We start from the raw sequence: 27,782 nt of genomic DNA on the forward strand, positions 1-27,782 counted from the left end.
GTAGACAAGAGACTGTATTACAGCTAATTGTCGATTTATGGTCACCTGTGACCAATGAAGGGCTACCAAAATTTTTACTACCCATGCTGTGGGTGTGGCTTATTTTGTGGGTGTGGTTTGATGGTCATGTGACCAGGTAGTAGTAGCTTGACGATCATGTGGTTTGACCAAAGAATTTCCAAGAACCTCAAAACAATACTCATATCAATGGACTCAAAACAAAGAGGTCATCAAATTCACTCACATTCTAGAAGTGAGCAGCTATAAAACAGTGAAAAGACAGAAACATCCCACTTAGAATTTTAAAAGCCCATTTTGAGCATTGTGATAAAGGGGCCTTCAGGATTAAAATGGCCACTCACATAATCATCACTTACTCAAAGGCAACAATCTAAAGTGTCCCTTGCTACTTTCACAGCCTAAGTGAACATCCCAAAATGCTCCGTTCCACATAAACAGTCTTAACCCTCCTTCCTGCAGACGACCAAACAAAATCAAGGTTTCTGGCAAAACATGAGGTTTCAAGCAGTATTCATTTTATTTTTTTCTAGAGCAGGGATCCCCAAACTTGCCAACTTTAAGACTTGGGGATTTCAACTCCCAGAATTCTCCAGCCAGCTATGAAGACCTCTGTTCTAGAGAATACTATAGCCATTTGAAAAGGAGGAGAGGCAGAAACCCCTACATGTTGTAAACCGCCCCCAAGTCTTCGGAGAAGGGCGGCATATAAACCCGATTAATAAATAAATAATAATAAATAAATAAAATGACAACTAGCCTGCTTGGAATTCTGCATTTCTCTGCAGTATTTCTCGGAGGAGAAACCATCTACAGGCTTGTAAAAACATGTGTTCCTGACAATTGGTTGTATAATTTGTGTTGCCTTCAGCCATGTGTCTCTTGCAACGGGAACACTCGCCTGCCTTTCTGTTTTCAGAAACCTAACGAAGCATCACTTATGAAGGAGGAACGTGGACGCGCTGACACGGGAGTCAGCGGCGTTGGGAGGACGTTTCGCTTTCTGTGCTTTTTTTTTTTTTTACTGCCTGGAATGCTATGTTGGCTACGGCCCATTAATAAACAGAACTGCTTGTACTATTTAGAGTATCATTAATTGGATGAAGAATTAAATAAAAGGGCGCTTCGCCAGGAAGGACAGGATGTAATGTGCACTGACTCTGCCATGCAAGCGAAGTGAATTATTTCATTTTGCGTTGCTGATGCAAAAATGACACAATTTGCATTTTTTATATATATATAGACTAGCGGGACACCCATGCTTTACTATGAAACTATGTGATAAATTGATAGCTTGAAAATTAATGAGTAGTTACAATCGGCCTTGATACATTGATACTTAACGTTTGAAAATTTATGTAGAATGTCTAACTCCTTAGCATCAGAGCTTGTTAATATAAGGCAACTGGCAGTTGGAACAGAGTTCTTTTCAGGTGGGGAAGGGGAGTAGAATGTCTAAATTCCCAGTCCACGGCCTGGATGAGTCACATGTTGGCCATGCCACTCTTGATTTAGTGAAGGGGTAGCATCAGAGCTTGTTAATATAAGGCAACTGGCAGTTGGAACAGAGTTGGTCACCACACTTCAAAAAAGACATTGAAACTCTGGAGAAGGTGCAGAAAAGAGCAACCAAAATGATCAGGGGTCTAAAAACCAAGACTTACGAAGAGAGACTGCGGGAACTGGGCATGGATAGTGTAGAGAAAAGGAGGGCCAGAGCAGACATGATAGCAGTCTACAGGTATACGAGGGGTTGCCGCAGAGAGGAGGGGATCACTTTATTCTCCAGGGCACCGGAGGGCTGGACGAGGAACAACGGCTGGAAGCTGACCAAGGAGAGATTCAACCTGGAAATAAGGAAGAGCTTCCTGACGATCAGAATGATCAACCAGTGGAACAACCTACCAGCGGACGTTGTGAACTCCAATACTCTGGACATTTTAAAGAGGAAATTGCACTGCCATTTGGCTAGGATGCTATAGAGTTCCTGCTTAGGCAGGGGGTTGGACTTGATGACCCGCATGGTCCCTTCCAAATCTAACAATCAATCAATCAATCAATCAATCAATCAATCAATAAAGTTCTTTTCAGGTGGGGAGGGGGAGTAGAACGTCTAACTCCTTAGCATGAGACCGTGTTAATATTATACTGTATAAGAAATGCAAATGATCTGATAGTCATTTTGAAAAATCCTTTCTTAGCGAGCACCTCGAAGCCAGGAAGCAAACTTTGTGCAAAAGTTTCAAGTTTGTTGGCTTTACAATTCTGGAGATTTTGTGATGAGTGAGTGGTATTTGCCTTTTATATAGAGAGATTTTATTTATTATTTATTTATTGTTTGGATTTCTAATGCAAATAATGCAAAAGATGTAATTTGTGTTGCTCAAGTCAACAACAACATTTGCATCATATGTGTTAGAACGGTGACGCCTGAGATGTCATCCCATTTACTACTGGAAATCTGGGCTTGTTCCCATTTCTTCCTAAGCGAGAGTGGCACCTACCAATTATGAAAATAACATATTTCAATCCTCTTGCTATAATTCAAGACTCGGCGGCCTCCTTTTGTAATTACTGCGATTCTTTTTCTTCTATAACTCTCATTCTTGGTCCAGATTTTGAATTGTGGTTGCAGTCTGATTTGGTTTTCAATAGCCCCACATCAGACCTCTCTCTATATACTGACTGCTCAAAAAAATAAAGGGAACACTTAAACAACACACTATAACTCCAAGTAAATCAAATTCCTGTGAAATCAAACGGTCACAAAAAGTTTTATAGAAAATATATACAATTTAAAAAGACAGTACATAATATTTGGAATCGGCTTCATACTTCTTTACACTAATCTTGTACTGCACATTGTCTTAAAATAGACAAACATCTTACACAAATAGAGGTAGAAACCAAAAACAAATAAGAAAGAGGAAAGAGAAACATAGAAACATGTAACCACCACCCCTGCTGTCTATCTTGACAGCTTTTTCTTAATATCTTATATTTTATGACACTTGGTACCAACGGTTTCAGTTGGCTTTATGTAAAGCCTTTTTGGGTTTGTGTATATATTTTTACACTTAGTTTCAACAATAGCCCTCTTATATTTTTACAGTTATTTAGCATAATACCCCTTTATACAGCTTTATTTCTGCTTCCTCTTTTCTACCTGTTCTGTCTGGGTCCCCCCCAGACACCAACCCCAACCAAAAAGAGTATCCAGACACACTGGTAAAAAGCAAAGGCAGTTTATATAATTCAAAGCAAACACAGGTAACAAAAACTGTTCTTACAGACAGGAACACTATGAAGCTTCACAGAGGTTTCACGAAGGCCAGGCAATAAAACAGGATTCTTGCTGGCAAAAACAACGCTGGAGATAATAAAACCCACGCCTCCCCCAAGTCTTCCAGACTTCTAGGCCACAAGCCAAGATCAGAGACGCCAAGACTCGAAGCAAGGTCACAGGACTCCCAATTGATAACTCTCCACAAGACTGTAAGGGCGGGCCTGCCTTTTCAACCCTGCTGAGGAGAACCACACCCAAACCCAGCTGTTGCCAATTCAGGGATGGAAATACCTTTCTAATTGGCCCCGTCTTTGAGCTGCTCGTCGCTGCCTCATGTCTATTATAGCCTGTGCGTCTTCATCCAAGGAATCCATGCTACTAGCTGGGGAGAGGCCCCCCCTGGGGGTCTCAGGCTGCTCTCCCTCCTCCTCTTCCTGACGTTCCTCTCCCCCGTCTGCCTGGTCCTCCCCCTCCTGTTCACTGTCCTCCTCCTCTGGGCATGGATCCGGCAGAGCTCCAGCCGGTCCCTGAGGAGCCTCAGGCTGAATCACAACACTACCCAACCATATAATTCCTTCCATACATAGTATTTCGATTCATCTTTATCTATGTATCTTTAAGATAGGGAAGATTAAGCAATGTGATGGAGATGGTTTAGCATATTATGTGATTCAGTTTTGCAGAAACAACCTAGAGATGGACCCCTGGACAGGTGAATGACTTGAAAGAGTTGACACTTGTATCAGAGCTGAGTGACAGGTGAGGACCAAAGTTGAACGAGCTGCCCTAAAAGCTGCCCTAAATGAACTGTAGGACACAGTATGTTCCCACACCAGAGGTGCTACCCCTCTCTGAGCACCCCATACAAAGAGACACAATATGGGTTTGATATATGATTTTTGGGGAGCTAGGAAAGTTGGTGGGAATCTAATTCTAATGTCTGATATTAAGCTGGTCAGCTTGAACATTCAACATCTTTTTTTGGTCCCACAGAGTCGGCCTCCTCCAGGTCCCATCGGCCAGTCCCATGTCGACTGGCGGGGCTTAGAGGAAGAGCCTTCTCTGTGGTGGCCCCAGCCCTTTGGAACGAACTCCCTCTGGAGATACATACTGCCCCCTTCCTCCTGGTCTTTCGTAAAGCTTTAAAAACCTACCTTTGCTGGCAGGCATGAGGGCCGTGAGTGATGAGATTGTCTAATCACATAATCTGTATAGTCTGGAAGACAGAAGGGAAAGGGGGGTGACATGATCGAAACATTTAAATATGTTAAAGGGTTAAATAAGTTTCAGGAGGGAAGTGTTTTTCATAGGAAGGTGTACACAAGAACAAGGGGGCACAATCTGAGGTTAGTTGGGGAAAAGATTAAAAGTAACGTGAGAAAATATTATTTGACTGAAAGAGTAGTAGATGCTTGGAACAAAATCCAGGAACTGAATTTAAACATGCCTGGGATAAACATAGATCCATCCTAAGATAAAATACAGGAAATAGCATAAGGGCAGACCAGATGGACCAGAAGGTCTTTTTCTGCTGTCAATCTTCTATGTTTCTATGCCTCCTGCCGATACGAGATATGACTGAACTGGATGAATGTGTGTGAGTGTACATGGGGTCTTTTAAAATGTTTTAGTAAATTTTTCATATTTTATAGTTATTAGATTTTTTAATAGTATATTGTTATATTTAATGTTGTATGCCGCCCTGAGTCGCCTCAAGAAGGGCGGCTTAGATATCTAATAAACAAATAAACAAATAAACAAATAAACAAATAAACAAATAAACAAATAAACAAATAAACAAATAAACAAATAAACAAATAAACAAATAAACAAATAAACAAATAAACAAATAAACAAATAAACAAATAAACAAATAAACAAATAAACAAATAAACAAATAAACAAATAAACAAATAAACAAATAAACAAATAAACAAATAAACAAATAAACAAATAAACAAATAAACAAATAAACAAATAAACAAACAAACAAACAAACAAACAAACAAATAAACAAACAAACAAACAAACAAACAAATAAATCTTTTGGCTTTTGAGAAATCCATTGTATTTTTGACATATTTCTGTACATATTTCACATTGAACACATTCCAAAGGATGGTATTTCATCCTCCGAAACCTGACAATGATCTTCAGGTGGGCTTAGTCATGATCGCATCTTGACTGGCGCCGTTTAAAAGAAATGTAGCTCTTAATTATGGGAACAATGTAGTTATACTAATAATTAACCAGCACTTTGAAGGATGTAACGGGGACTTGTAGGCCCTCAGTTCTAAAAAAGCTCTTCAGTGATGCTAAAATGGATGGGAGAGATTTTCTTTGGAAGAGATTATAATTATTGTTTTTGTTGGCTGCAAAGCCAGCCTGATGTTTAGACTGGATTTGGCATTTTTATCCACCTACCAAGTCCTTCTCAAGGACCTGGGAGAGACAGTTATTGTTTGTTTGTTTGTTTATTTATTTTGTCCAATACACAATGAGGGTTTTAGTGGGTATATATCTATATACATATAGTAAAATACATGATGAAGGTTATAGAGGAGATACATAGTAAAATATATCTAAGAAAGAATAGAAAACAAGATATAATAATAGAACATATCAATGAAAGAATAGAAGAAGAGATATAGGAATAGAAGAAAGGTATACAGTATAGGAGAGCAATAGGACAGGGGACGGAAGGCACTCTAGTGCACTTGTACTCGCTCCTTACTGACCTCTTAGGAATCTGGAGAGGTCAACCGTGGATAATCTACGGGTAAAGTGTTGGGGGTTTGGGGATGACACTATGTAGTCCGGTAATGAGTTCCACGCTTCGACAACTGAAGTCATATTTTTTACAGGCAAGTTTGGAGCGGTTAATATGGTGTTTAGAGATATCATTGCAGGCTGTAAACTGTTCCAAGCAAAACCGTTTTTTTTTTTTGCAATTAACTAATGCTGATTTTGTCTGTGCCAATAGTGTTCAGTAGGTCTCCGTATGTTTTGGGATTAGACCCAAGGCATCTATCACTATTGGAACTATCATTGCTTTCTTTTGCCATAGTCATTCTCATTCTACAGTATTTGCAAATCTTTTGTGACTTCCCCCTAGTTCTCTCTCTTCTCTTCTGCTGTCTCCAGGAATTGCCACATCCACTATCCTGACTTCCCCCCTCTCTTTCTTGCTGACAGTAGCTTAAGTCTGGGGTGTTATGTGGCAGGTGCTTGTCTACTATTATTAGTAAAGCAGATTAGGGTCAAAATCTAACAGGCGTGAAGGATTTTTTTTGAGTAGAAAGTAGACCAAGTATACGCTCTGGTTTCCTTACTCATGCACTCAAGTAATCCACAAACATCTATTGACGATTCTTCTAGAAACCTGCTTGTCTGGTCCAGTTAGCTAGAATAGAATAGAATAGAATGGAATGGAATGGAAAGGAATGGAAAGGAATGGAATGGAATGGAATAGAATGGAATGGAAAGGAATGGAATAGAAAGGAATAGAATGGGAAGGAAAGGAATGGAATGGAATAGAATAGAATAGACAGGAAAGGAAAGGAATGGAATAGAATAGAATAGAATGGAAAGGAATGGAATAGAATAGAATAGAATGGAATGGAACGGAACGGAAAGGAATGGAATGGAACAGAAAGGAATGGAAAGGAATGGAAAGGAATGGAATAGAATAGAATGGAATGGAATGGAAAGGAATGGAATGGGATGGGATGGGAAGGAATGGAATGGAATGGAATAGAATAGAATAGAATGGAAAGGAATGGAATAGAAAGGAATAGAATGGAAAGGAAAGGAATGGAATAGAATAGAATAGAATAGAAAGGAATGGAATGGAATAGAATAGAATAGAATAGAATAGAATAGAATTCTTTATTGGACAAGTGTGATTGGACACACAAAGAATTTGTCTTTGGTGCAGATGCTCTCAGTGGACATAAAAGAAAATATACATTTGTCAAGAACCACAAGGTACAATATTTAATGATTGCCACAGGGTACAAATAAGCAACCAGTAAACAATCAATGCTAAACTAAACCATAAGGATAAAAACAAGTAGTGATGGGCAAACCGAACCCGCAAAACTTGGGTCAGTATCGAATTTTGCGGTGTTCGGTATGCCGAACCCAAACCTGAAATTTTTTCAAATTTTGTGCAAAGTTCGGGGTCGTTTTCAGCGTTCGGAGCTTTGACGTCACCGGCAGGTTGCTAAGGACGCCAAGGTGATCACTTCCTGGATTCCATGGAATCCAGGAAGTGATCACCTTGGCGTCCTTAGCAACCTGCTGGTGACATCAAAGCTCCACCCCCGGAATCTCTATGTGGGCGGGATTCCCCGTTCGGGTTCGAGTTCGGTTCGGGTTCGACTGAATTTTGCATAAAGTTTGTCCGAACTTGCCGAACCCGAACACCATTGGGTTCACCCATCACTAAAAACAACATGTTACAGTTATAAATGGGAGGAGATGGGTGATAGGAATGATGAAAAGACTAATAGTAATAGTAATGCAGCCTTAGTGAATAGTTTGACAGTGGTAAGGGAAATCATGACTGTAACTTGTTATTGAACATAGAAACCTAGAAGACTGACGGCAGAAAAAGACCTCATGGTCCATCTAGTCTGCCCTTATACTATTTCCTGTATTTTATCTTACAATGGATATATGTTTATCCCAGGCATGTTTAAATTCAGTTACTGTGGAAGTTTGTTCCAAGGATCTGCTATTCTTTCAGTAAAATAATATTTTCTCATGTTGCTTTTGATCTTTCCCCCCAACTAACCTCAGATTGTGTCCCCTTGTTCTTGTGTTCACTTTCCTATTAAAAACACTTCCCTCCTGGACCTTATTTAACCCTTTAACATATTTAAATGTTTCGATCATGTCCCCCCTTTCCCTTCTGTCCTCCAGACTATACAGATGGAGTTCATGAAGTCTTTCCTGATACGTTTTATGCTTAAGACCTTCCACCATTCTTGTAGCCCGTCTTTGGACCCGAATTAGATTTCTGAATCAAATCTGCAAGACTGTTGGCGTCATCAAATCGGAAGTCTCCAAATTGGATCTTATCATCTGGATTTCCTACATTTTATCCACATCTCCAGCCCCAATATGGATCCAGAAGTCCAAACTGAATTAATGTAGATGCTCAAATTAAATGGGATGGATGTTCTGAGTGGGTATTGAAACCCAGAGATAGTTAAATTGCAAACTGGAATAAAATTGACGATTTCAGCTGGGGTTCATCCGGTTCATACCCACGTATTACCAATGATAACCTTCTAAAATTTAGATTTGAACCTTTTAATGTTGAAAGCGGTTGGGTGCTGCTGGGTGCTTCTCCTTAATCATTCCCATTACCTAATGAATATGGTGTAGCACCAAATTGCCATCTGGTGGCCAAACTGTGAACTACTCTGCAGCCACCTCTGAGCTGTCCTTTCATGCTGTTTTCCTGGAGACAAATGGCAGGAACTGCCTACATGGCCATAAGTGGTGAACGGGAAAATGGGGTAGGGAAAAAGAAAAGAGGGCATTGAAGTGTTTCCGATCTTTCTTGACATGTGCGAGGGCAAAAAAACTTGAAAATATATATATATATCTCTCCTCTCTCTCTCTCTTTCTCTCTCTCTCTTTCCTCTCTTTCCTCTCTTTCTCTCTCTCTCTCCCCCCTCTCTCTCCTCTCTCTCTTTCCCCTCTCTCTCCTCTCTCTCTCTCTCCTCTCTCTCCTCTCTCTCTCTCTCTCTTTTCTATGGCATCCCAGGGTCCCTATAAGACTGGATAACTGAGTTCCTATCAAACAGACAATGATTTGTCAAACCAATCCTTGAATACAGCTCATCTGTCTGGAACCCAGTGTGTATATAAGGGTTTTTTTAGGTTTTTTTAATGTAAAATTGTTATTTTAGATTTTAATATTAGATTTGTTATTGTATATTGTTTTTGTCATTGCTGTGAGCCGCCCCGAGTCTGCGGAGAGGGGCGGCATGCAAATCTAATAAATAAATAAATAAAATAAATAAATAAATAAATTTCGGAATTAGAAAACACCCAGAGATACTTTACAAGGAGAGCCCTCCATTCCTCTACTCGCAACAGAATGCCTTACACAACCAGACTTACAGTCCTAGGCTTAGAAAGCTTAGAACTACGTCGCCTTAAACACGACCTAAGCACAGCGCATAAAGTCATCTGCTACAATGTCCTTGCCGTCAACGACTACTGCAGCTTCAACCACAACAACACACGAGCACACAACGGATATAAACTCAAAGTAAACCGCTCCAAACTCGACTGCAGGAAATACGATTTTAGCAACCAAGTAGTTAATGCCTGGAACTCACTACCTGACTCTGTAGTATCATCCCCTAACCCCCAAAACTTTACCCTTAGACTGTCCACTGTTGACCTCACCCGATTCCTAAGAGGTCAGTAAGGGGCGTGCATAAGTACACGCCCCTTACTACTACTACTACTACTACTACTACTACTACTAATAATAATAATAATAATAATAATAGCAGCAGCAGCAGCAACAACAACAATAATAAAAATAAATCTATAGGCAACAATCCTGGTTTGTACCTGGGTTGGGTCAATCACATCAACTATCACAAATTCAATTCAATTCAATTTATTAGATTTGTATGCTGCCCCTCTCCGAAGACTCAGGGCGGCTCACAACAACAATAAAAACAGTATAACAATGGAACAAATCTAATAATAGAATAGAATAGAATAGAATAGAATTTTTATTGGCCAAGTGTGATTGGACACACAAGGAATTTGTCTTGGTGCATATGCTCTCAGCTTACATAAAATAAAATATACATTTGTCAAGAATCATGTGATACAACACTTAATGATTGTCATAGGGGTCAAATAAGCAATGAAGAAGCAATATTAATAAAAATCTTAGGATATAGGCAACAAGTTACAGTCATACAGTCAACATGGGAGGAAAATTACATTAAAAAACCCCAACAATTTAAAAACCATACAACACATACATACCAAACATAAAATATAAGAAAGCCTGGGGGAAGGAAACACGACTAATCCTAACTCTAACCTAGTTTACAACTTGTACAAATGGAACTACGATACAGGAGTACAGATGTTCATTTTACGTACGTACCCTATAAAAAGTATAAATATTGTTTTCCGTGTTCTCTCTCCATTTCCTTCTTGTTCCTACCGTAGTGAATCCAGAAAAACCTTGTAACTGTATGTCTGAGTCAGCTATGCCCTATTTCTCTCAGATGCCTAAACAATCGTATTTTTGTGCTATGAAAAAACTACCAGTGTGGAAAGAAACCAGTCTATCACATACACACCCCCAATTCATTCCCAAAGGATCTTTCAGGAGCCAAAGGATTTAGCTGATCTGTCAAGCCACATCTATAATGGATAGGCTTCCATAAAGTATGGATGAGCCACAAGCTGTTGAGAAAGAAGAGCAGAAGGCTTCTCATACTTCTCATGGGACATTGCAGGAGAACCAGGCATGGAATGGGTCCACACGATGCAGGAAAAAGGATGTTGAGACGTTAGAAAGAGTACAGAAAAGAGCGTCAAAAATTAGGGGACTGGAGGCTAAAACATACGAAGAACGGTTGCAGGAACTGGGCACGGCTAGTTTAAAAGAAGGACCAAGGACATATGCACAAATAGAATCTAGATTCAAGAAAGACAGTCAAACCCCCGGTATTGAAAAGTCTATGAAAGCACTAGATAAGATTTTAACAGGGAATGAAAATAAACAGATAACTAGAATATACCAAATACTTGTTGAACAGGAAAGAGTAAAAGAGACAACTAAAAAACCTATGATAGCATGGGGAAAAAACTTGCAACATGAGATGGTTTAGGTTTAGGTTTATTGGATTTATATGCCGCCCCTCTCCGCAAACTCAGGGCGGCTCACAACAATAATAAAAAAACAGTACAGTACACAATACCAAATCCAATGCCCACCCATACACGTAGCAGATTGGGAAAAAACATGGATTACAATATCCAAAATAACTCTCTCAGCAGCATATAAGGAAAATTATTATAAACTTTTCTACAGATGGTATATCCCACCCGTTTGGTCAGCAAAGATTTACCCAACATTAACAGACACATGTTGGAAGTGTAAAAACGAAAGAGGTACTTTTTTTCACATGTGGTGGTCATGTCCTAAAATACAAAAAATCTGGAAAACAACTCATACCTGGCTCTCAGAGATTACCAAAGAGGAAATAGAATTTACCCCGACACATATAAACACTGCAACAAGAATTGCGATAGCACAACTTTGGAAGAATGACCAGATCCCAACGGAAAACTTAATTATAGATAAAATATATACATGTGTGAAGATGGACGAAATCACTAATTCAATCAAGGGAAACAAAATCATGGAATCAAAACGAACATGGCAAAAATGGCACGAATGGGTTCAAAAGAGAATATAGAAATAATATAATATAAAGAAACAGTACAATTGAAACAAACTACAGTTACTTTGTAAATAGTTTTATTTATCATTTAGTGAATGTAATAAATACAGTACTAGAAAATAAATGTATAAAGTTTAATGTATACAATGGAATGTAACAGGTAAAAAAATCTACTATAAGAACGTTAACAGAGATGGTTTATAATCTGTAAAACGGAATAAATTGTGAGTTGAATTATATGTGAAAACTTAATAAAGAAATTTTGCAAAAAAAAAAAAAGAAGGACCAGGGGAGACATGATAGCAGCCTTTCAGTATCTCAGAGGTTGCCACAAAGAAGAGGGAGTCAAACAGAGGGTAGAACAAGAAGCAATGGGTAGAAACTAAACAAGGAACGAAGCTATTTAGAACTAAGGAGAAAGTTCCTGACAGCTAGAACAATTAATCAGTGGAACAGTTTTGCCTCCAGAAGTTGTGAATGCTCCAACACTGGAAGTTTTAAAGAAGATGTTGGACTACCATTTGTCTGAAGTGGGGTTAGACTAAGCAGAGGGTTAGACTAGAAGATCTCCAAGGTCCTTTCCAACTCTGTTATTATTAGCACAACATCATTCCTATCACCCATTTCCTCCCATGTTGACTGTATGACTGTAACTTGATACTTATATCCTAAGATTTTTATTAATATTGCTTCTTCATTGCTTATTTGACCCCTATGACAATCATTAAGTGTCGTACCACATGATTCTTGACAAATGTATATTTTATTTTATGTACGCTGAGAGCATCTGCACCAAGACAAATTCCTTGTGTGTCCAATCACACTTGGCCAATAAAATTCTATTCTATTCTATTCTACAACAAGCTTGAAATAGATCTATAGTAGGCTCCCTTCTTTTTCACTTATCAGTAAAATATATACACCCACCCACACACACACTACACATGTCTATCAGGAGGGAATGGAAGTGCAATGACAGCTTAGTTGCCTATAGAGGGAACCGTAATTAAGATCAAAGCTATGTCACATTGCTCTAAGACATAGAGATGTTGTTAGAGACTTAACCATATAAAGGGGCCGGAAATCTCTTGGCCTTTGTATTAAAAACTGTCATACGAGCAATCTTTCATGGCTTTCCATCAAGAGGAGACTTTGATTGATGCTTCGGTTCTGTGCAATTATTGTACACATTCAAAACGTTTTTAAAAAACGAAAAGAGGTTTGGTAAACAGGAGACCCCATGCTGATGTTGTTTGATGAAGAAGCTGCTGATGTTCTTATCAAAGTGTACCATTTATGCATAGTCATAAAGGATGAATTGGCAAAAATAGAAACATAGATTTATTTATTTATTAGATTTATTTATTTATTAGATTTGTATGCCGCCCCTGTCCAGAGACTCGGAGCGGATAGAAACATAGAAGATTGACGGCAGAAAAGACCTCTTGGTCCATCTAGTCTGCCCTTATACTATTTCCTGTATTTTATCTTAGGATGGATATATGTTTATCCCAGGCATGTTTAAATTCAGTGACTGTGGATTGACCAACCACGTCTGCTGGAAGTTTGTTCCAAGCATCTGCTCCTCTTTCAGTCAAATAATATTTTCTCACGTTGCTTCTGATCTTTCCCCCAACTAACCTCAGATTGTGCCCCCTTGTTCTTGTGTCATATTTATCATATATACAATGATAAAATATGCGTTAATGTAAGAAAAGTAGTGAGTTTAATTTTGTTTTATAGATTAATTTACTTATGGCAAAAAGCATGTACCAATTAGTAAATGAACCTATAATTTTCCTGTTCCTTACATTGATTCCTAAGTTCTGGCCAATTGTAAAATCTAAACATTATTTGATACGTACTTTAAATTAGAAATAAACAAGCGTATTAAAGCACATGTAAATTTTCTGCAATATCAAAGCATTCTAACATTCTACAGGGGGAAAGTCCTGCACTTTCATTCTCTACAAGCTCTTATGCAATTTGATGAAAGAGGAAAAAATGGTTTTGAATTTTGTTCAGAGAGAGAGAGAGAGAGAGAGAGAGAGATGGGGAGGGAGGGAATGACAATGGTTGCTGGTGAGAGTCTCATTGATCACGAATGGTACTCTTGCAGTCATTTAATGATGAGGAACAGAGGAAAAGACAACTCCATCTTTAAAGGCTCCTTACAAAAGCAGCTTTGTGCCACTTCAATGCTTTTTCATACCTTTGAACACGTATGAGGCATCTTGATGCTCATACAAAAGGCATGGAAAAAGTATCATAATATTATAACTATCTTCCTTCCTTCCTTCCTTCCCTCTCTCCCTCCCTCTTCTCCCTCTCTCCCTTCATTTCTTCCCTCCCTTCTTTCCTTCTCTTTCTCTCTCCCTCACTTTCCTCTCTTTTTCTTCTTTCTTTCCCTCCCCCTCTTCTCTCCCTTCCTCCTCTCCCTCCCTTCCTTTCTCCCTCCCTCCCTTCTCTCTCTCTCCCTGCCCTCCCCCTCCCTCCTCCCCCTTTCCATCCCTCCCTTTCTCCCTTCCTCCTTCCCTCTCTCACTCAATTTCTTTCTTTCCCTCCCTCCCTTCATTCCTTCTCGCTCCCTCCCTCTCCTTTCTCTCTATTCCTTCCTTCCCTCCCTCCCTTTCTCCCTCTCTCCCTTTTCCCCTCCCTCCTTCCTTTTCCCTCTCTCCTTCCCTTCCTTTCTCTTTCCGTCCCTCCCTCCTCTCCCTCCCTTCTTTCCTTCTCTCTCTCCCTCCCTCTCCTTCCCATCTTTTCCTTCCTTCCTCCCTCCCTCTCTCTTTCCCTCCCTCCCTCCCTTTCTTCCCCAACTTACAACCACAATTGAAATCAACAAATGGAAATGGTTGTAAGTAGGAGTTTTACTGATGGCGCTGAAAAACAACATAATTCCATCCTCCAGTCAACAAGGGGAAAGAGGAGAATCAATTACCCAGCGGAGCTCATTTGATTCCATTGTTTTATTTTAGAAATAATTAACTCTTGGAGTGTTTGGGGAGGGGGCTGCCTTTGAAATGAAGTATTGCTTCCTCCCACCCCTGCTGTCAAATGTCCCTGAGTTTTATTCAAAGGGGGGAAAAATAAAGTTTTAAAATAAAATATTAATGAGAGGACTGGGAGAGAAAACGGGGCAGAACTGCAAAAGACAATGATGGAAAATAATTGTTCCATCTTCCTGGATACAAAATGATCCCTTCCTTGTTGATTAACAACTACCTTTCCTGTCCAGCTCCTTCTCCTTTAAAGCTAATTTAAAATTTTGCAAGATCTAAGGGCCACTGGCTACTTTTGACATTCTACTTTATTTATTTGTTTTGTCACGTACATGTTGGTAGTATACGAAGATATAACACTATTTATATACATGAGTATGTATTGGTGGTGTATAGAGATATGATAATATTTATATACATGATACTAATAAAAGGGAAATATTCGGACAGGGGATGGAAGGCACACTGGTGCACTTATGCATGCCCCTTACTGACCTCTTAGGAATCGGGAGAGGTCAACAGTGGATAGTCTATGAGTAACGTTTTGGGGGGTTGGTGATGATACTACAGTCTGGTAGTGAGTTCCAGGCATTAACTATTCAGTTGCTAAAGTCCTATTTTCTACAGTTGAGTTTGAATTCAATTTACTTTCAGTTTGTATCTGTTGTGTGCTCGTATATTGTCGTGGTTGAAGCTGAAGTAGTCGTTGACAGCAAAGACTTTGTAGCAGATGATTTTATGGGCTGTGCTTAGGTAGTGTTTAAGGTGGCATAGTTCTAAGCTTTCTAAGCCTAGGACTGTAAGTCTGGTTGCATAAGGTATTCTGTTGCGAGTAGAGGAGTGGAGGGCTCTCCTTGTAAAGTATCTCTGGATGTTTTCTAATTCTGAAATGCGGTATGCTTTCCAGACAGATGAACTGTATTCAAGGATTGGTCTGGCGAAGGTTTTGTATGCTCTGGTTAGTAGTGTGAGATTACCGGGGAAGAAACTACATAAGATTAGGTAAACAACTCTTGAAGCCTTTTTGGCGATGTTGTTGCAGTGGGCTTTGCACTTAGGTCATTTGATAGGAGTATTGCAAGGGTTTAGGACATTTAGCCTCCGCCAGTTGGATGAAGCTCTTTCCTCCGCAGCAGCTGATCTCCTGAATGAGAAAGTGGGTCAGACTAGATGGCCACCGAGGTCCCTTCCCTCTCTATCATTCTGTAAGTCTCCTGAATGAGAAGGTGGGTCAGGTCAGACTAGATGGCCACCGAGGTCTCTTCCCTCTCTATCATTCTGTAAGTCTCCTGAATGAGAAGGGGGTCAGACTAGATGGCCACCGAGGTCCCTTCCATCTCTATCATTCAATGTGCGTGTTTGTGTGTGAAAGAGCAAACTGTCCCATTCTTTCCTTCCAAAAGTAACATTTTATAACAACCGTTCTGTCCCATGTGGCCAAAAGGCTGTGGCTGAATTTGGATTTTTGTGACCAAAGGGCTGGGGCGAAGAGCTAGGGGCCTTTGGGCGAGGGAGAGAAGGCAGCGGCCGATCAGCTGCTGCGGAGGAAAGAGCTTCATCCAACTGGCAGAGACAAAAAGTCCCATCCCTATTGCAAGGTCTTTTATGTCAGGATTAGCAATCCTGGGTGATATTTCATTGTATTAACGCATAAGGAAAAAAGAAGAATGCATTGCATTTGAACTGCAATCTGATTGGGCCAGAATATTATAAGATGCAAATCAACAATACCATGTCCTTTCTGTCTGTTGTTTGCTGCTGTTTGTCTGTTGTGAGGGTCATGCTATCTATGGCTGTCGCAGAACGAACAGCTCCGTTCTTGAAATGGGCATTTAGAGAGGGACGAGGGAGGTCAACTGTGTGGGTCTTGTGCCAGATTAGGGGCTGGGTTTGAAACCTCACTTTCTTTTCCATCCTCCGCAGCTCTCTAAAATATTAACCATCAGCTGTCATCTTTCCTTTACGTGCCTGCATTGATTTTTCCGAAAGTCACGGGAGAGAAGAAAGGAAGGAGGCAGCTATATTACTATTGAATAATATAAAAGGACAAACCCATTAGATTGGAATAAGGTTAAAGAATCTGAAGGTCCTGATTGATATTTATTTAAAGATTTATTAGGCCGCAGGACTCAGACCGTCTGGTGCACAGCACAAATACACAATTAAAAAAGAACAATCTAAGAACAAGCCAAGAATTTATCAAGAAAAGCTCAGACTGCTAGAATGGATGGGCAGGTAGGTGGGTGGGTGAATGGAGGCAGAGGCAAAAATATAGTTTAGTGGTAAGTCATAGGATGAATAGATAGAGTGAGATAGACTAGAGGGAGGGAGAGAGATAAATAAATAAATAAATAAATAGATAGATAAAGACAGATAAATAGGTAGATAGATATTATGATATGACATGATAGATAGATATGATAGAAAGAAAGAGATAGATAGATAGATAGGTAGGTAGGTAGGCAGGCAGGCAGGCAGGTAGGCAGGTAGGTAGGCTGGCAGATAGATGATAGATAGATAGGATAAAAAGATATAGATAGATGGATAGAAAGATTGATATGATATGATATTTTGATAGATATGATACATACAAAGAAAGAAAGATATAGATAGATAGATAGATAGATAGATAGATAGATAGACAGACAGACAGACAGATAGATAGGATAAAAAGATATAGATAGATGGATAGAAAGATTGATATGATATGATATTTTGATAGATATGATACATACAAAGGAAGAAAGATATAGATAGATAGGTAGATAGGTAGATAGGTAGATAGATAGATAGATAGATAGATAGATATGATAGAAAGAGAGATAGATAGATGGATAGATATGATAGGAAGAAAGAAAGAAAGATATTGATAGATTGATAGAAAGATATGATATGATATGATATTATAGATAGATAGATAGATAGATAGATAGATAGATAGATAGATAGATAGATAGATAGGATAAAAAGATATAGATAGATGGATAGAAAGATTGATGTGATATAATATTTTGATAGATATGATAGATAGAAAGGAAGAAAGATATAGATAGATAGATAGATAGATAGATAGATAGATAGATAAATGATAGATAGATAGATAGATAGATAGATAGATAGATAGATAGATAGATAGGAGAGAAAGGTGAGAAAGAGAGGGAGATGACAGATGTAATGGAAAGATGAGAGAGACAGAGAGACACAAAATAAGAAAGCGGATTGTGGAGATAAGTTGAGGATGAAAAAGTCTACATGTCAGTGAAGGTGTGAGAACAGTCCTATTTCTAGACAGACTGGAACAAAAAGAGTTCAGTCCAGGGACGGCTGCCCCCTCTATTTCTTTTTTATGGCTCTTCCCTAAAGATTGCTCTGAAATGCTAAGATAGTTCAACACTTTGTTGCTGACCTTGGGGAATGTGAGCTTAAGAGAAGGGTCTGCCAAATCTGGTTTGATGGCTTCTTAGCCCATAGCTCATAAGAGTATCACATCTTCCATATGGTGAACATTTTTCTGTTCACATTGTTTCATCGAATAATTGTTTTCCCCGAGGGGCATCCGAATAAGCCAAGATCTGATTTGAGTTTTGCTTCTGATCTTCTTCGGTTTAAATTTGAAAAATCAGTTTGATTATATTATAATTTGTGGTTCATATCGCATTTTCAATTTGTAGAGGTGCAGAAAAAAAAAATCAGTTTGAAGCTTCTGTTTGATAACAGTGAGTGTTCGCAGAAGTTTATTAAACAAATAATTCAATTTGTTGCATCGGATCAAGGAAGTGAGTCCATCTGAAGAGATGATTTGATTGAGCATTTGCAAATTGTTTTGTTTTTAACTGAAGCTTTTCCCAATGTGCAATTCTTTTAAACTTTAAAATAAGGCAATATCCTAGACCAGTGTTTCCCAACCTTGGCCACTTGAAGATATCTGGACTTCAACTCCCAGAATTCTCTGGGAATCTGATGGCTGGGGAATTCTGGGAGTTGAAGTCCAAATATCTTCAAGTTGCCAAGGTTGGGAAACACTGTCCTAGACCCAGCAGGAGAGATTGAAGGGGAGGCTTTCACAACTGTATAGTGGCAGGAGATGAAATTTGGGCTTATCATCGTACTCCAGAGAGTAAATGTCAATCAATGCAGTGGCGCTATACCCATTCTCCTTCAGCCAAAAAATTCAATCAACACAGCAATCGGTGAGAAAAATCTAGGGTCCCTATCGTGCACAAATCTTGGGCCCTCATTGCAGCAGCATTCATGGTCTTAGCCTTCAGGTAGTATATATTAGAGCAGGCACTTCACTCTGTCCTTCTCTTCTCTGTTCTTTTCTTCTCTTCTCTGTTCTTCTCTTGTCTTCTTTGTTCTTCTCTTCTCTGTTCTTCTCTTGTCTTCTCTGTTCTTCTCTTCTCTGTTCTTCTCTGTTCTTCTCTTCTCTGTTCTTCTCTGTTTTTCTCTTCTCTTCTCTGTTCTTCTCTGTTCTTCTCTTCTCTGTACTTCTCTTCTTTGTTCTTCTCTTCTCTTCTTTGTTCTTCTCTTCTCTGTTCTTCTCTTCTCTGTTCTCTTCTGTTCTCTTCTCTGTTTTTCTCTTTCTTCTCTTCTCTTCTCTGTTCTTCTCTTCTTTTCTCTTCTCTGTTCTTCTCATCCCTTTTCTTTTCTTCTCTTCTCTGTTCTTCTTTTCTCTTTGTTCTTCTCTGTTCTTCTCTTCTCTGTTTTTCTCTTCTCTTCTCTGTTCTTCTCTTCTCTGTTATTCTCTTCTCTGTTCTCTTCTCTTCTCTGTTATTCTCTTCTCTGTTCTTCTCTGTTCTTTTCTTCTCTGTACTTCTCTTCTCTTCTTTGTTCTTCTCTTCTCTTCTCTGTTCTTCTCTTCTCTTCTTTGTTCTTCTCTTCTCTGTTCTTCTCTGTTCTTTTCTTCTTTTCTCTTCTCTTCTCTGTTCTTCTCTTCTCTTCTTTGTTCTTCTCTTCTCTGTTCTTCTCTGTTCTTTTCTTCTCTGTTTTTCTCTTCTCTTCTCTGTTCTTTTCTTCTTTTCTCTTCTCTTCTCTGTTCTTCTTTTCTCTTCTCTTCTCTTCTTTGTTCTTCTCTTCTCTGTTATTCTCTTCTCTGTTCTTCTCTGTTCTCTTCTCTGTTTTTCTCTTCTCTTCTCTGTTCTTCCCTTCCCTTAATCAAGTACTTGCAACTGGAGGAAAAGGTGCAGTTGATGGAAGAGAGGTATGCAGATCTTGATTTCCCTGAGCTATCATGTATTTTGATCTTATTTATGATGTCTTCCTCAACATCTCTGAAGTGGGCAAGAGGACGTTGTCACATGGCAACCCCCCCTGTGGAAAATCTAATTAAATCGCTTTTAAAGTGGAAGGATTTCCACCATTGGGGCAAGGGGACCTATTTGCTAAACACTAATAATAAAAAACAAACCCCTCCCCTACGCACACATACATATACAGGCTTCAATACCTCCTGCCCCACTGGCATTCAACGTGAACCACCCTGGAGCATTTTTATTGATGTAGCCTTTAGATGAATGCAGTTATTAAAGTGCTTGAGGTAGTGCAGAATGTCAAATAAATATGTGTCTAATTTTCTATCAGCAAAAGTGCTTGGCGTGTCCCTTTTTTTTATTGAGTTAGAAAGTTCCATGCCAAGTAGATCCAGCAAGAATTTATAGCTTTGTTACTGACACTTTCAGGCAATCACTCGGGTACCAGCACCTTGGGAAGGCTCAGCATCCTTGCCCTGTATCTTGGTTCTCCTACCCAATTAATCCACGAAGTGGAATCCAGGAAGTGATCACCTTGGCGTCCTTAGCAACTTGCTGATGACATCAAAGCTCCGCCCCCGGAATCTCTTCGTGGGAGGGATTCCCCAGCTCCTTCAAAGGGAGGTCACGTAAAAACAAAGATTGTTATTTTTACGAAAAAGGACACCGCAGCAGCGCTGCAAGCAAAGGGCAGTCCTTTCACGTAAAAATAAACATGGTGATGTCAAAGCTCCGACCCCGGAATCTCTTCATGGGAGGGATTCCCTGTTCGGGTTCGAGTTCGGGTTCGGTTTGGGTTTGGCCGAATTTTGTGTAAAATTCGGCTGAACTTGCCGAACCCGAACACCGTTGGGTTCGCCCATCTCTAGCCTTCTCCGGGTCCCGTCAACTAAACAATGTCATTTGGCGGGACCCAGGGGAAGAGCCTTCTCTGTGGCGGCCCTGACCCTCTGGAACCAGTTCCCCCAGGAGATCAGAATTGCCCCCAACCTTCCTTGCCTTTCGTAAGCTCCTTAAAACCCACCTCTGTCGTCAGGCATGGGGGAATTGAGATATTCCTTTCCCCCCCAGGCCTATACAATTTATGCATGGTATGTTTGTGTGTATGTTTTGCTTTTTAATAAGGTTTTTTTTAAAGTTACTTAAATATTAGATTTGTCATACATTGTTTTATTGTTGTTGTGAGCCACCCCGAGTCTGCGGAGTGGGGCGGCATACAAATATAATAAATAAATAAATAAATAAATAAATAAATAAATAAATAAGAGCCTTCTCTGTGTCTGCCCCAGCCCTCTGGAATCAACTCCCTCCAGGGATTCATACTGTCCCCACCCTCCCAGTCTTCCGTAAGGTCTCTGCCGACAGGCTTGGGGGCCACTGAAATCTTAACATCTTCCCCAGCCTATGAGTGAAGAATGCTATGAATGTGGATGATTGGTTTACTAAAATATAGGGATTTTAGAATGTAACTTAAGTTAAGGGAAGGGAAAGGAAGAGAAAAGAAGAGAAGAGAAAAGAAGGACAGGATAAGAAAAGACGAGACAAGGGAAAGGAGGGGAAGGGAAGGGAAGAGAAGAGAAGGGAAGAGAAGAGAAGAGAAGAGAAGGGAAGAGAAGAGAAGAGAAGGGAAGGGAAGGGAAGAGAAGGGAAGAGAAGGGAAGGGAAGGGAAGAGAAGAGAAGAGAAGAGAAGGGAAGAGAAGAGAAGGGAAGAGAAGAGAAGGGAAGAGAAGGGAAGAGAAGAGAAGGGAAGAGAAGAGAAGGGAAGGGAGGAGAAGAGAAGAGAAGGGAAGGGAAGAGAAGAGAAGGGAAGAGAAGGGAAGAGGACCTAGTTTCAGTACAGGGTGGAGTAGAATTTAAAACTATGGAAGTATTTATTAAGCACTAAAAATAACTCATGAGCCACGACATTTGAGGCGCTGAACAAAGCTGTGTCAGCTGTAATTACTAGTAAGGAAAAGAACGGGGTGTCTAAATCTGCCTGGCTTGACACATTTCCTCGGTAGTAAATGTGGAAGGAGATGCTACCATGTCTACAGAAGCAAAAGGAAACAAACCTTCCCCACAGAGCTCTCAGTGCTGTTTTCTTTGCTTGCTCCGAGACGTATTTCCCAATGAGGTTGTCCACAGCAAGCTCGCCACTGCCTAAAATGCCATAGACATCAGTAACGGGTTTCACTTACGTTTGCTACCAGTTCGAAGCTTCTGCGCATGCGCAGATTGTCCGTGATGATGTCCTGGTTGGAGCCTCCCCCTGCCGCTGCTACCAGTTCGCTCGAACCGGGACGAACCGGTAGCAACCCACCACTGGTAGACACGAAGGGAATGTTTGTAAAGGAAATTAAGACCTCTCCTGTCTGCCTCTCCTCTCCTCTCCCCTCCCCTCCTCTCCTGTCCTCCTTTCCTCTTCCCTCCCCTATTCCACCCCCTCTTCTCCGCTCTCCTCTCCACTCTCCTCTCCCCTTTCCTCCCACCCTTCCCTACCCTCCCTTCTGTCCTCCTCTCTTCCCTTCTCTTCTCTCTTCCCCTCCCCTATCTCTCTGCTCTTCTCTTCCCTCTCCACTATCTTACTACCCACCTCTCCCCTCTTCTTTTCATCATCTATCTATTATATCACTTTTATCTCTTATATTTTCTGCCATTCTCTCTAGTTATATTTTACTCCTATATTTCTCTTCTATACTTTCTTTGATACATTATACTACTATATATCCTCTATAACCTTCATTGTACCTTATTGTGTATTGGACAAAACAAACAAATAAAATAAAAAAATTAATAAAATGTAAAAAGCTCATGGAAGGAGGATAAATAAATGAAATAAAGGAATAAAGAAACAAAGAAACAAAGAAACAAAGAATCCTCTCCTCCCACCCTCCCCTCTTCCTCTCCTCTCCCCTCTACCCCTGTTCTCCTCTACTCCCACCCTCTTCCTTTCTTCTCCTCTCCTCTCCCCTTCCCTTCTCTCATTTCCTCTTCTCCTGTTCTCCTCTCTTCCCAATTTCCCCCTCTCCTCTCCTCTCCCCCTTTCTCTCTATCCCTTTCTTCCCCTTTCCTCTTCTCTCCGTCTCTTCCAACCTCTCCCCTCCTCTCCTTCCCTCTCTTCTCCTCCCCTCCCCTCTCCTCTTCTCTTTCCCCTCCTCTCTGGAGGAGAGTTGCTGAATTTGCAAGATACACCTTTGAACAGAAGGTATGGTCAGTAAAAGGAAATGTTTGGCCAAACCCAAATTATACACCATGCCTAGATGTGCCAAGATCATCTTCAATTTTAAGAGAGAGGGACTTATTGCCAATAAGTAGTATCTGTACTCTGTAGTATCATCCCCTAACCCCCAACACTTCACCCTTAGACTATCCATGGTTGACCTCACCAAGTTCCTAAGAGGTCAGTAAGGGGCGTACATAAGTGCACCAGAGTGCCTACCGTCCCCTGTCCTATTGTCTCTCCTATATCTCCTATATCTTCTCTTCTATCCCTATATCTTTTCCTGCTATTCTCTCATAGTTATATTTCACTCCTTTATTTTCTCCTCTCTTCCGCCTTTAATACATTCTACATGATTATATCCTCTATAACCCTCATTGTGTATTATTGTGTATTGGACAAAACAAACAAACAAACAACGGCCAGTTAGGTCCCACAGAGTGGGTCTTCTCCGGGTCCCGTCAACTAAACAATGCCGCTTGGCGGGACCCAGGGGAAGAGCCTTCTCTGTGGCGGCCCCGGCCCTCTGGAACCAACTCCCCCCAGAGATTAGAATTGCCCCCACTCTCCTTGCCTTTCGTAAGTTACTTAAGACCCACCTCTGCTGCCAGGCATGGGGAAATTAAGACTTCTTCTCCCCCTAGGCCGTTACAATTGTATGCGTGGTATGTTTGTATGTATGTTTGGTTTTGTATATTAAGGGGTTTTAATTCCCTTTTAGTATTGGATTATTATTGTATATTGTTTATGAGTGTTGTTAGCCGCCCCGAGTTTTCGGAGAGGGGCGGCATATAAATCCAATTAAACTTGAAACTTGAAACTTAAATAAATCCAGAGCAAAGTCACAGTGATAACAAATTGACAGGTGTGCAAATCCACACTAGCCAATTCATTTTCTCAGGGTGGCGTGGGGGAGGGAGGCAACAACAATGACTTTGTCTTTTGGCTCATCCGTAGTGTTGATGAAAATACCCTTTCCAATGTCACAGGGCTTCTAGCCAGTTAGTTTTAGCAATAAGTGATTTAATCTCCTGTCTACCTTTAGTGGAAGTTAAATGAAGGCTGCAAAAATGTAATTTAAAGTCTTTCTCTCTTTAATTGGGATCTTGTACGTAACCATAGCACCTGAACTTTATCTCCCAAGTTTGGGCGAGTGGCTGTCCGTTCTCTGTAGCCATTGTGTTGTTATTCTCTGCTGAAATGTCCTTTTAATAGGCTCCTTTGTATTAATCTGTCGGCGTTACAGATATTTCTCCTGCAAACGCAGAAAGTCCCAAAAGTAATTAAGCAACATTGCCAGGTCTTCCCGATTCTATTTATTGCCATTAAGTGGAATCTATTATACCAGGATGAACAGTTTGCTAACAACCAACTACCCAAGTTATTTTAGCACATGGTAGCATGCCAACGATGTTAATGAAATAAGAGGAAGGGACATGTAAGAGGTGTTGGGGGTGGGGCAAAAATTATATTGGTAATATAAATATTGGCGGTTGACAAGACTGGAAAATTTGATTGGCATTGGGTGTACATTTCAATGGGCTTTGAAGAAGCAAAATAGAAAGTGTATCTCTGTTTCTGAACATTGGTGTTTGTTGTGGTTCAGCCTGAGGCTGCTCAGGGACTGGCTGTGTCTCTGCTGGCTCCATGCCCGGAGGAGGATGACAGCGAAGAGGCGGGGCCTGAACAGTCGGATGGGGGAGAGGAAAATCAGGAATGGGATGAAGGAGAACAGCATGAGAGCCCCGGGGGGGGGGGGCTCTCCCCAGCCAGTAGTTTGGAGTCATTAGGTGATGAAGCTCAAGCCGTCATTGACATGCGACAGAGACGGTCAGATCAAAGAAAGGAGCAATTAAAGAAGTATTATCAGCACTGAATTAGGAACAGCTGGGTTGGGGTGTGGTCCTCCTTAGCAGGGTGTAAAAGGCAGGCAAGCCCTTGAAGCCATGTGGAGTGTTATCAGTTTGGAGTTGCGTTATCCTGTCTTGTTTCTCAGCGTCTCTGTTCCTGGCTTGTGGCCCAGCAGCTTTGGAAGACCCGTGGGAGGTGTAGGTCTGCTATCTACAGCCTCGGCTTGGCAGCAAGAATTCTGTATTGCTGCATGGACTTTTGCCTTCGTGGATATATCTGAAGATACAGCATTTTCCTGTTTGTAAGGACATTTTCTGTTACGTGTGTTTTTTTTAATTTTATAAAACTGCCTTTGCCTTTTACCAGTGTGTCTGACTTCTCTTTTTGGGTTGGTATTGGCTTCTGGAGTGACCCAGACAGAACAGTGTTGAAAAATACTACTTCTTGAGGCTGCAACAGTTAGCCCAGGATATAAACAAATGGGTCATTTTATCTGGTCGGATTGCTGGCCTTCTCCGCACGACTCAAGATTAGCCCTCAGGCATAGGAATTGCTCAACACCCACAGAACGCAATTTCCTTCCTTGCATCATCTCAGTTGTACCCCACCGTCCAAAATGTCAAGCAAACCTGGGACAACCTACAGAGCCAGCTATGACCCTTACAGAGCCTCCATGACCCCTACAACAGCCAATAGAATGCATGCTCTTGCACAGGAATAGGAAGCTCAAGTTCAAAGTCCAAGAGAAGGTGCAGTGGTACCTCTACTTAAGAACGCCTCTACGTACAAACTTTTCTAGATAAGAACCGGGTGTTCAAGATTTTTTTGGCCCTCTTCTCAAGAACCATTTTCCACTTACAAAGCTGAGCCTCCGAAACTGTAACTGAAAAAGGCAGGGAGAAGCCTCCGTGGGGCCTTTCTAAGAATTTTCTGGGAGGAAACAGGGCCGGAAAAGGCATGGAGAAACCTCTGTGGGGCCTCTCTAGGAATCTCCTGGAAGGAAACAGGGCAGGAAAAGGCATGGAGAAGCCTCTGTGAGGCCTCTCTAGGAATCTCCTGGGAGGAAACCGGGCCGAAAAAGGCAGGGAGAAGCCTCCATGAGGCCTCTCTAGGAATCTCCTGGAAAGAAACAGGGCTGGAAAAGGTAGGGAGAAGCCTCCATGGGGCCTCTCTAGGAATCTCCTGGGGGGAAACAGGGCCTCCACCCTCCCTGTGGTTTCCCCAATCGCACACATTATTTGCTTTTACATTGATTCCTATGGGAAAAATTGCTTCTTCTTAAAAACTTTTCTACTTAAGAACTTGGTCACGGAACGAATTAAGTTCGTAAGTAGAGGAACCACTGTATAAATGCCGCCCTCTCTCAACTCCACAGGCTCAGCTGTCCAGAACCAGTGTTCTAGGTTGTTCTGGTTCACCATTAAGCCATCTTTCCAATCAGTCACCATGTTTCCAATACCTTTCTCCCAGCTTGCAACTGAAACCAGAGGGCTATTTATTCCAGCACTACAACGCCACTTAATAATTGCAGTGTTTAATCTCATCCAGAAACGAGCGTGTCCAAAAGTGAGAACAGAAAACAGAGCAGCGGAGATGAAAATGTATTGCCCCTTTGCAAATAATGGAGATATATTTCATTGCAATATTATTTAAATTAGGAGAATTTGCATGACAATTTCCCTCCCTCCCCGGGATTTTTTTTCTTCAGCTCGATACATCTGCTTTCATGTGATCTTCTAGCTCCAAGTTGTTGAGCATCCACATTAATTGGATTTACTTTCTCTCTGCAAGTTAAATAAATATGTCTGCCAGTGAAATAAAAACAGCGTACAATGTAAGACAAATGGCACGTCCTCAATTATATTTTGTAGCCGGGTCTGAAACAAGGCTGCGCTTCTGCGTTCAGTTGACAAGTGGGCAGGAAATGTTTATGTTCATCCTGGATGTTCATTGAAATCTGGACTGGGTGGTGAGAGTAGTTACTCATTCGCTAATGAGGCTTGTAAATGAGGTGGTGGGAAAGCGAACGTTTCACAGAGCTTGGAGTCGCCTACCATTCCAAACCTTGATTAAAGCGAATTGTTAGCATCTCCTATTCACGTTCCTATTTCAGGTAGGGATGCTATTAAAGAGCGCAGCCATTGAGCATTGAGAAGGGGGGGGGGACACGATGGAAACATTTAAATATGTTTAAAGGCTTAAATTAGGTTCAGGAGGGAAGCGTTTTTTTAAGAGGAAAGTGAACCCAAGAACAAGGGGGCACAATCTGAGGTTAGTTGGGGGAAAGATCAGAAGCAACGTGAGAAAATGTTATTTCGCTGAAAGAGAAGTAGATGCTTGGAACAAACTTCCAGAAGACGTGGTTGGTCAATCCCACAGGAACTGAATTGAAACATGCCTGGGATAAACATAGACCCATCCTAAGATAAAATACAGGAAATAGTATAAGGGCAGACTAGATGGACCGTGAGGTCTTTTTCCGCCGTCAATCTTTGATGTTATGTATCACAGGATCCCTCCAACGAAATATCATGTCCTGTCCACTTCTTTAGATATCTTTCTTTCTTTCTTTCTTTCTTTCTTTCTTTCTTTCTTTCTTTCTTTCTTTCTTTCTTGATTTGATTTTTATGCCGCCCCTCTCCATAGACTCGACTCCATAGATTTATCATGTCCTGTCCACTTCTTTGGAAATCACTTTCTTTCTTTCTTTCTTT

The 27,782-nt window shown here is 40.7% G+C and overlaps 1 long non-coding RNA gene across 1 annotated transcript in view; it reads right to left on the bottom strand.

Annotated features, from left to right (window-relative positions):
* LOC139175049 (uncharacterized) overlaps window positions 1–27,782 on the bottom strand; it is a 150,299-nt gene that overhangs the window by 103,273 nt on the left and 19,244 nt on the right. Inside the window, exon 2 of the long non-coding RNA XR_011560463.1 lies at window positions 4,459–4,520. This is a non-coding gene — a long non-coding RNA (uncharacterized lncRNA). The remainder of the gene's footprint in view (window positions 1–4,458; window positions 4,521–27,782) is intronic.

This window comes from Erythrolamprus reginae, chromosome 12 (genome assembly GCF_031021105.1).
Source record: "Erythrolamprus reginae isolate rEryReg1 chromosome 12, rEryReg1.hap1, whole genome shotgun sequence".
NCBI classification, from domain to species: Eukaryota; Metazoa; Chordata; class Lepidosauria; order Squamata; family Dipsadidae; genus Erythrolamprus; species Erythrolamprus reginae.